The sequence below is a fragment of the Prionailurus bengalensis genome, unplaced genomic scaffold (genome assembly GCF_016509475.1).
Source record: "Prionailurus bengalensis isolate Pbe53 unplaced genomic scaffold, Fcat_Pben_1.1_paternal_pri Un_scaffold_98, whole genome shotgun sequence".
NCBI classification, from domain to species: domain Eukaryota; kingdom Metazoa; phylum Chordata; class Mammalia; order Carnivora; family Felidae; genus Prionailurus; species Prionailurus bengalensis.
In genome coordinates this window covers 77,903-85,614 of record NW_025091195.1, presented here as the reverse complement: position 1 = coordinate 85,614, position 7,712 = coordinate 77,903, and the positions used below count along the sequence as shown (strand labels likewise).

Here is a 7,712-nt window from a genome sequence, read left to right as displayed (position 1 = left end):
TCAAGGGTGTCTGCAGGGCCCCGCGACTGCTGTCCTCCCGAGACACTTTGGTGTCTCGATCCTCGCTCTGCACTGAGACGTGGCCCGGCGGCCAACCCAAGGCCCAGCACGGGCATCGGTGACCTGGTGGCTCTTTGGGTTCCGCGGCTCCCCCAGGGCGAGGCTGAAGGTAACTGTGGTCTTAGATCCAAAGAGTCTAAACCGCAGACCCCGCGGTGTCGCCTGCGGGGGGCGGGGGGCGGGGGGAAGAAAGGTACCAACCCGGGAGCGAGCTGGTCGCCGCGCGGCACGCCGAATGCACTTACGCATTTAGGCACAACCCCAGTGTAGGTCGACTGCTTAGTCAAGCTTTCTGCTCAGAAGCCATCCTGCGGAGTTTGGTTCTCATTTTCCTACTCCTGGAAGCCAGAATCACGAGATGCTCGGACTTGCCTTGTGCAACAGGTAAAGCAAAGAGGAGGCGCCTCCTGAAACGAGAAGGGGCGCGGCCAAAAGGAAAGCAGGACAGGATGCATTGGCCGGGAATCGAACCCGGGTCTCCCGCGTGGGAGGCGAGAATTCTACCACTGAACCACCAATGCTTCGCTCTGGGCCAGGTGCGTGATGGGTCTGTGGAAACAACCTCCAGAGCGACTCCCAGCTAGGGCGCCGGGCGATTTCAAAGGTTCCAGAACAGGTTTGCGCGGTCGTCTTTGCAGCACGGAGCTAACTCACCCACAGGCACTCGAAGCAAAGGCTTCAGAAGGAGACTTCCATCCAACACAATTTCAAAATAAACGGTTTCGTCGGCTCACATCACAACTCTGAGAAAGGCTCTTCCCGACTGGCCAACAGACCCCGGCAGGAGAACGCCGGAAAGTCATCCAGACCCCTTGATGATGACCCTGAACCTTCCACCGTCAACCTCCAACATGTCACTCTAGACAGTCTGAGAAAGTAATGTGACTTGCCAGTTTAGGCAAGTAAAATTCTAACTCGGGGAAGAAATAAGAAGCAGAAGTCGACTGGCAGTAGAAGGAGGAAAGGGCGGGAATCTGTACCGAGCTAATGAAGAAACGCATTTTGGTCAAGTGAGTTAGGGCTTTGTTTTTGTTTTTTGTTTTTGTCTTTTTTTACAGGAATAAATGAGTCAGTCTTGTAATCATTATAACAATAACACTCGGCTGTCTTTTACGGTGTTCAAAGCATTTAATGGATATGAGATATATCATAATTACGAAAAGGTTCATATTGAGCTTGTGGCTGATGATTGTTTTGGAAATTCTAATCTGAATTGGACCCCCTGTTGCACCGAGCTGTAGCATTGGTGACTGTGAGATGTATATGAAGAACAGGTCTTGGTATACTGGCTTTATAAGGAGCAGGCTAATTTTTAGCAAAAATATCGATGGTTGAAATGTTAACATGTTGGTCCTTTGATGATCTTGAAAGATAGGAGAGTTCCTTCCCCAGTTTTCCCTGGGGAAATTAAACTGAAGCTAGGAACTGGAGAGCTCCCCCACCCTTCGGACTAGGAATCATTATGACTTTTTGAAGGACAGGAGCCACAGAGGTGCCATGACAGGTCTCTTGCTAGAAGAAGGCAAGCTAGGTGGAGGCGGAGTCATAAACTTGAGCTCAATAAGGAAAAGGACCCTCACCTCGACCTTGAAGAGCTTTGGCTCCCTCTGCCCTCTGCCCAACATCCGGGACTCACACCGGCTCTGGCCAACACACTTTCAATTACCACCTGCATCAACCAGGGGTACGTTTATCCCCGCATCTCTTTTGAAACTACAGACCTGCACCTTCTGATTTACAAGTCACTGCCTCCAATGCATCTCAGAGTCACAAGTGCTAAAACTCAAGGCACCAGGGAGTTCCCTGTCAGCATCACACACCACCATCTGTACCTCTAAGATCAGACCCAGGCACAGTGTGTCCCAAAATGTAGCAGTGCATTATCTTGAGTGTTTTAGTCAATCATCAAAACAACAGCCAAATCAGTTCCTGCCCTCACCTAGAACATGTACTCCCACCACCACCCATTCTGTGCCCAAACCAGATCTTGCTGCCCTCTTGAGATGTACTCTCTCACCCTCTTGGCATGCAAATGCATGTCGAGTATCATCAGTAGATAGTCCCTAACTTTACTGGGTTCACCGCTGGCTTACTGCCACTTTATGAGTGCACCCTTCCGTCCATCAGCTCCGTCCTAATTTAATACAACCGGATCCAGCGACCTTAGAGCCAGTCTATTTTACTCCCATCCATTTGGCACACTGCATCATGAGTGACCCTTCCACAGCCTAAATCTGGGCATATCTGTAACCTAAAGCCACCCATGTCCTCAGATTCCTTCACTATAGTGTCTTGATACCTATATGACATGTACTCTACCTCCGCCCATCCTCATCATCTGAATATCTCTTGCTGATTGTCAGGACTGGCAACAGTGAAGTGCTTGACAGGTCAGGAAGGATCTCACCTCCAGGTGCTGGCTTCCCTCCCCAAGGGAATGGTTTCCCACAATGCCCTCTTTGTTCTTCCAATTCATTTCATTCTACAGGTCTCCATTCAGAAGTCTTTTTTTTTTTGGGGGGGGGGGAAATACTTTCCTGAGTATCTGAATTGAGTGTGTGATATGTCCCCTTTTATTTTGACATTAAAAAAAAACTTTTTAAGTTTATTTATTTTGAGAGAGATCATGAGTGGGGTAGGGGCAGAGAGACAGAATCCCAAGCAGGCTCTACACTGTCAGCACAGATCCTGATGCCAGGCTCAAACTCACAACCCGTGAGATCATGACCTGAAACCAGGAGTCAGACACTTAACTGACGGAGCCACCCAGGAGCCCAGATTTTGACATTTTTCATAAGAAAATTATTCATATTCATGGGAAACCTAAGTTGTGTATGTGAACAAAAGATCGAGGGGTATCATGGTGTCCTAGAATACTCTATATTCTAAGGATGTTAGACAATGAGAGAGAGAGAAGCAAATTGGGAAACTTTCTCTCTCCTCTCCTTCACAAATACACACATGGACATACTTGTGGGGTATAAGTTTAGGAATTCCCTGAGCTTGCATCAATGGGTTAAAAGGTTTAGGGTGAAAGCAGCCAAGATTAGGTAAACAGGGTGGAAGCGCCCACAGCATAGAACAAAAGCCTAGGAATGGGAAGCCACAAAATGAAAGCATCCAGGTAAACAGGACAGAAGTGCTCCCAACATAGTACAGAAGCAGAAAGTTGCTTTACAGGACAGAGCTTTCAGAATAGCGTTCAGATACCCGCCCTTTCCTCCTTCTACTGCCAGTCGACTTCTGCTTCTTATTTCTTCCCCGAGTTAGAATTTTACTTGCCTAAGCTGGCAAGTCACATTACTTTCTCAGACTGTCTAGAGTGACATGTTGGAGGTTGACGGTGGAAGGTTCAGGGTCATCATCAAGGGGTCTGGATGACTTTCCGGCGTTCTCCTGCCGGGGTCTGTTGGCCAGTCGGGAAGAGCCTTTCTCAGAGTTGTGATGTGAGCCGACGAAACCGTTTATTTTGAAATTGTGTTGGATGGAAGTCTCCTTCTGAAGCCTTTGCTTCGAGTGCCTGTGGGTGAGTTAGCTCCGTGCTGCAAAGACGACCGCGCAAACCTGTTCTGGAACCTTTGAAATCGCCCGGCGCCCTAGCTGGGAGTCGCTCTGGAGGTTGTTTCCACAGACCCATCACGCACCTGGCCCAGAGCGAAGCATTGGTGGTTCAGTGGTAGAATTCTCGCCTCCCACGCGGGAGACCCGGGTTCGATTCCCGGCCAATGCATCCTGTCCTGCTTTCCTTTTGGCCGCGCCCCTTCTCGTTTCAGGAGGCGCCTCCTCTTTGCTTTACCTGTTGCACAAGGCAAGTCCGAGCATCTCGTGATTCTGGCTTCCAGGAGTAGGAAAATGAGAACCAAACTCCGCAGGATGGCTTCTGAGCAGAAAGCTTGACTAAGCAGTCGACCTACACTGGGGTTGTGCCTAAATGCGTAAGTGCATTCGGCGTGCCGCGCGGCGACCAGCTCGCTCCCGGGTTGGTACCTTTCTTCCCCCCGCCCCCCGCCCCCCGCAGGCGACACCGCGGGGTCTGCGGTTTAGACTCTTTGGATCTAAGACCACAGTTACCTTCAGCCTCGCCCTGGGGGAGCCGCGGAACCCAAAGAGCCACCAGGTCACCGATGCCCGTGCTGGGCCTTGGGTTGGCCGCCGGGCCACGTCTCAGTGCAGAGCGAGGATCGAGACACCAAAGTGTCTCGGGAGGACAGCAGTCGCGGGGCCCTGCAGACACCCTTGAGCCTGAATAAAGGTGGAGGCTGGTAGGGAGGAACCCGCGTGGACCCGCGTGGAGCTGCTGTAAACGCGTAGGTTCAGGTCATCAGCCGCCGCCGCCTGCGCGCGTCCCGCGGGCGCGTGGCCGTTCCGGCGAGGATGCCGCGTGCCTGGCAGTGCGCCCCAACAGGTGTTAGCCCGAAAAGTAGACTTTTAATAAGGGAAAAAGAACTGAAGACTCTGGGAACTGTTGATCCGGGTTTGTTTTCTACCTCTTGGACGCTCCTTCGAAAGGATTCCCATTTGAGGGCACTAAGTGCGTGACTGCGTTGGAGACTGCGGGTGATTCATTTTCATCCGAAAAATCTCTGGCGGATTCCTCTAACAGTAGCTTAAAATCGAAGATTTGGGGGAGGGGGGGAGGAGTTCCCCCCCCCCCCCGCCCTTTCCGTTTTAAAACTAAACTTGATTTATTCAATTTCAAGAGTTTTGTTATTCTGAGGCTGTCTTTCTACTTTTGAGGGCAGAACGATGGCCATACTGTGTTGGAACCCTTGAAGTCGTTTTAGTCATTAATTTATTTTTAGATTCTTGGAAATCTGGAATTTTAACGAATACATTCTGAGCTGTGCCACACAATTTTCTCTGTCAACAGGAATGAGGGTCTAAGGGTGGGGCCTGGGGAGGGAGGAGGAGTTCTGATTTACATAAAGGAAACTGATGACTTACCTGCTGGATGGAGTAAAGACGTTAAAGCCTGTAACAACCCCTCAAAATTCCCCTTGACTGTTAGCTGGGAAGGAAACAAACAAACAAACAAACAAACAAACAAACAAAACACATGTCTTTGCCTCCCTGCCTTACCCTCTCCCAGGCCTGTGAGAAACTTGTTCCGTTTTCAGGCGGTCTCCTCCTCCTCCCCCTCTTCTTGCCTCCATCTTCAATGAAGAAGATATAGGAAAGGCGCGGGGGGGGGGGGGGGGGGGGAGGGGCGGGGAGGAGACCCCACAAGGGCAGGACTGCAAGAGAATATGTTGGAGAGCTTAAAGGAGAGGAGAAAAAAGGAGGTGTGGATTGTGAATTAAACAATGAGACAGCAGAGGAGAGATCTGAAAGGTTATGGCTCCCGCCTACAGCCTTTTCAGAGTGTTCAAATGACACAACTAAAGGCATTTAGCCTTCACAGATTATTTTCCATCACGGTTGGCTCTGGGAGAGTACTCTTTGGCTTCACATCAACCCAAAACTCAACTTCATGGATCTGGTCTGCATAGGGTTGTCCTTGGAGGCATGTGGTAGAGTGATGCCCACACCTTTCTTCGTGAAACAAAATCTTGGAATCTCAACCACCTTCTCTCTGTTCATAGGATTCATCAGGGTGTGTGTGAGCAGGGGTGTTGAAAAATTGTAAGATACATAAAATGCACAGAATCTGCGTGTACAGCATAACAACTGATTGTAATGCACACACCTGTGTCACCCGCACACAGATGAAGAAGTAAAATAGTATTAGCCCTTTACTCCCATGCTTTACCAGGTCAGAACCTTCTACCTAGTCCCCTACCCCCATTTAATTAGTAGTGGTGTTATTTGCCTGTCTGTAATGTTCTCTCATTGGGGTTTCCTTTGTAAAGCCCTTACTGGTTATGAATTGGAGCACCGTTACACGTTTGTTAGCCACTTGAATTTTCTCCTATAAGGTTTCCCCCCACCCCCCACCGTGGTGACTTTTCTATAGGTCGGTCTTTTTCCTCTTGTTTTGCAAGCAGTCGTTAAATCTCTTTGGCTGCCAAGTATATTCGCTCAAATTGTGACTTGACTTTTTACCCTTGATTCTGTGCTTTGGTGAGCAGAGATTCTTGAGGTAGTCCACTTGATCAGCCTCGTCACTAAGAATTCATCTTTTTGTCTTATTTCTTAAATCCTTGCTTCCCCTTGAGATTTGAGATCACAGGAATACGCTGCTACGTTAATAGCAACCGGAATCGCTTGTGAGTTCATTTCACATTTCGGTGTCCGGTCCACATTGAAATGATTTGGGTTATGGTGGAGGTAGGGATCATATTCCCCCACCCCCCGCCACCCCAGTACCTGGGATTGAATTATGATATGCTATGATCATTGAACATTGATACTGTTTTCAATACCTTCGTTTTCTGATTCCTCATCATAGCCCCCTTTCTCTGATTTTGTGTATGTACCAAAAATACACTCAATTCTCTTTATAGTTCCAGCAGTTTATTTCATGTATGCCAATAATGATAGTATTCATTTTTCATTTTTCATTTCTCATCATTTTTCTTGCCTTTTCTCACTGGCTAAGATCTCCATGACAGGGGTGAAGAGAAATGGTCAAGGTGGCCTATTCGTCTGCTTTCTGATGGTTCCTGACCGGGTAAGGGGGGGGGCGGGGCGGGGAGGACAGATCAGTATTTTATCATCAACTGTAATGTGTGCTGAAGGTGTTTTGTTTGTTTTTGGTTTGGAAGCTACCCTTAGGCAGATTAGGGCTGTTCTCTTCTATTCCTGTTAGGCTAAGAGGTTTTTAAAAATCATAAACTGATAATGAATTTCTTCAAACACCTTTTCTGTGTTTTAGTGATGATGATTTTCCTCCTTTAAGTTGTTAATATGATGAATTAATTTATTTTCTTTTTAAGTTTATTTATTTTGAGAGAGTGAGAGAGAGAGAGAGAGAGAGACAGAGAGAGAGCGGTTGAACAGGAGCACATGGGAGCAGGGGAAGGGCAGAGAGAGAGAATCCCAACCAGGCTCAGCACTGTGAGTTGTGAGCACAGAGCCCAACTCGGGTTCTATGTTACAAACCCTGAGATCATGACCTGAGCTGAAATCAAGAGTGGGGCACTTAACCGACTGAGCCACCCAAGTGCCCCTTAATTTATTTTCTAATGATTATCAACTGTTTTCCTAGATTAAGACCAATTTTTGTCATAACATATTTTTAAATATACATCTGGAATCAGGGAGTCGAGGGTGGCTCAGCTGGTTAAGCGTCCGACTTCAGCTCAGCTCATATCTCAGGGTTGGTGGGTTCCAGCCCTGCTTGGCGGGCTCTGTGCCTTCTGTGTCTCCCTCTCTCTCTGCCCCTCCCCCCACCCTTGTTTTCTCTCTCTCTCTCTCTCTCAAAAATAAACATTAGCTAGCTAGCTAGCTAGATTCAATATTTTGAAGAATGTTTGTAGCTATGTATACTCAGCAATAAGTCAGGCCTGTAATTCTGTTTTTCATGTTGCCTTTTGGGAAGTTTTTGGTTTCAATCCAAACTCATAAAAATAAGTTGGGGAATTCTGCCATCTTTTGACGCTTTTAAAATTTCTGGGCTTTGGAGTCATTTTTTCGAATGAACTTTTTTGGTCCTTCAGCTTTCTTTGCAGGAAGATTTTTGAATTCTAAAAAAAAATTTTTTTTAAAGGTTG

General features: G+C 47.9%; 2 non-coding genes across 2 annotated transcripts; one reads left to right on the top strand and one right to left on the bottom strand.

Moving 5' to 3' along the window:
• Nucleotides 1–510: 510 nt before the first annotated feature.
• Nucleotides 511–581, bottom strand: TRNAG-CCC. The gene has a single exon. It is a non-coding gene; the product is annotated as a tRNA-Gly (tRNA).
• A 3,138-nt stretch (nt 582–3,719) lies between these two features.
• TRNAG-CCC lies at nt 3,720–3,790 on the top strand. The gene has a single exon. It is a non-coding gene; the product is annotated as a tRNA-Gly (tRNA).
• Nucleotides 3,791–7,712: the final 3,922 nt, after the last annotated feature.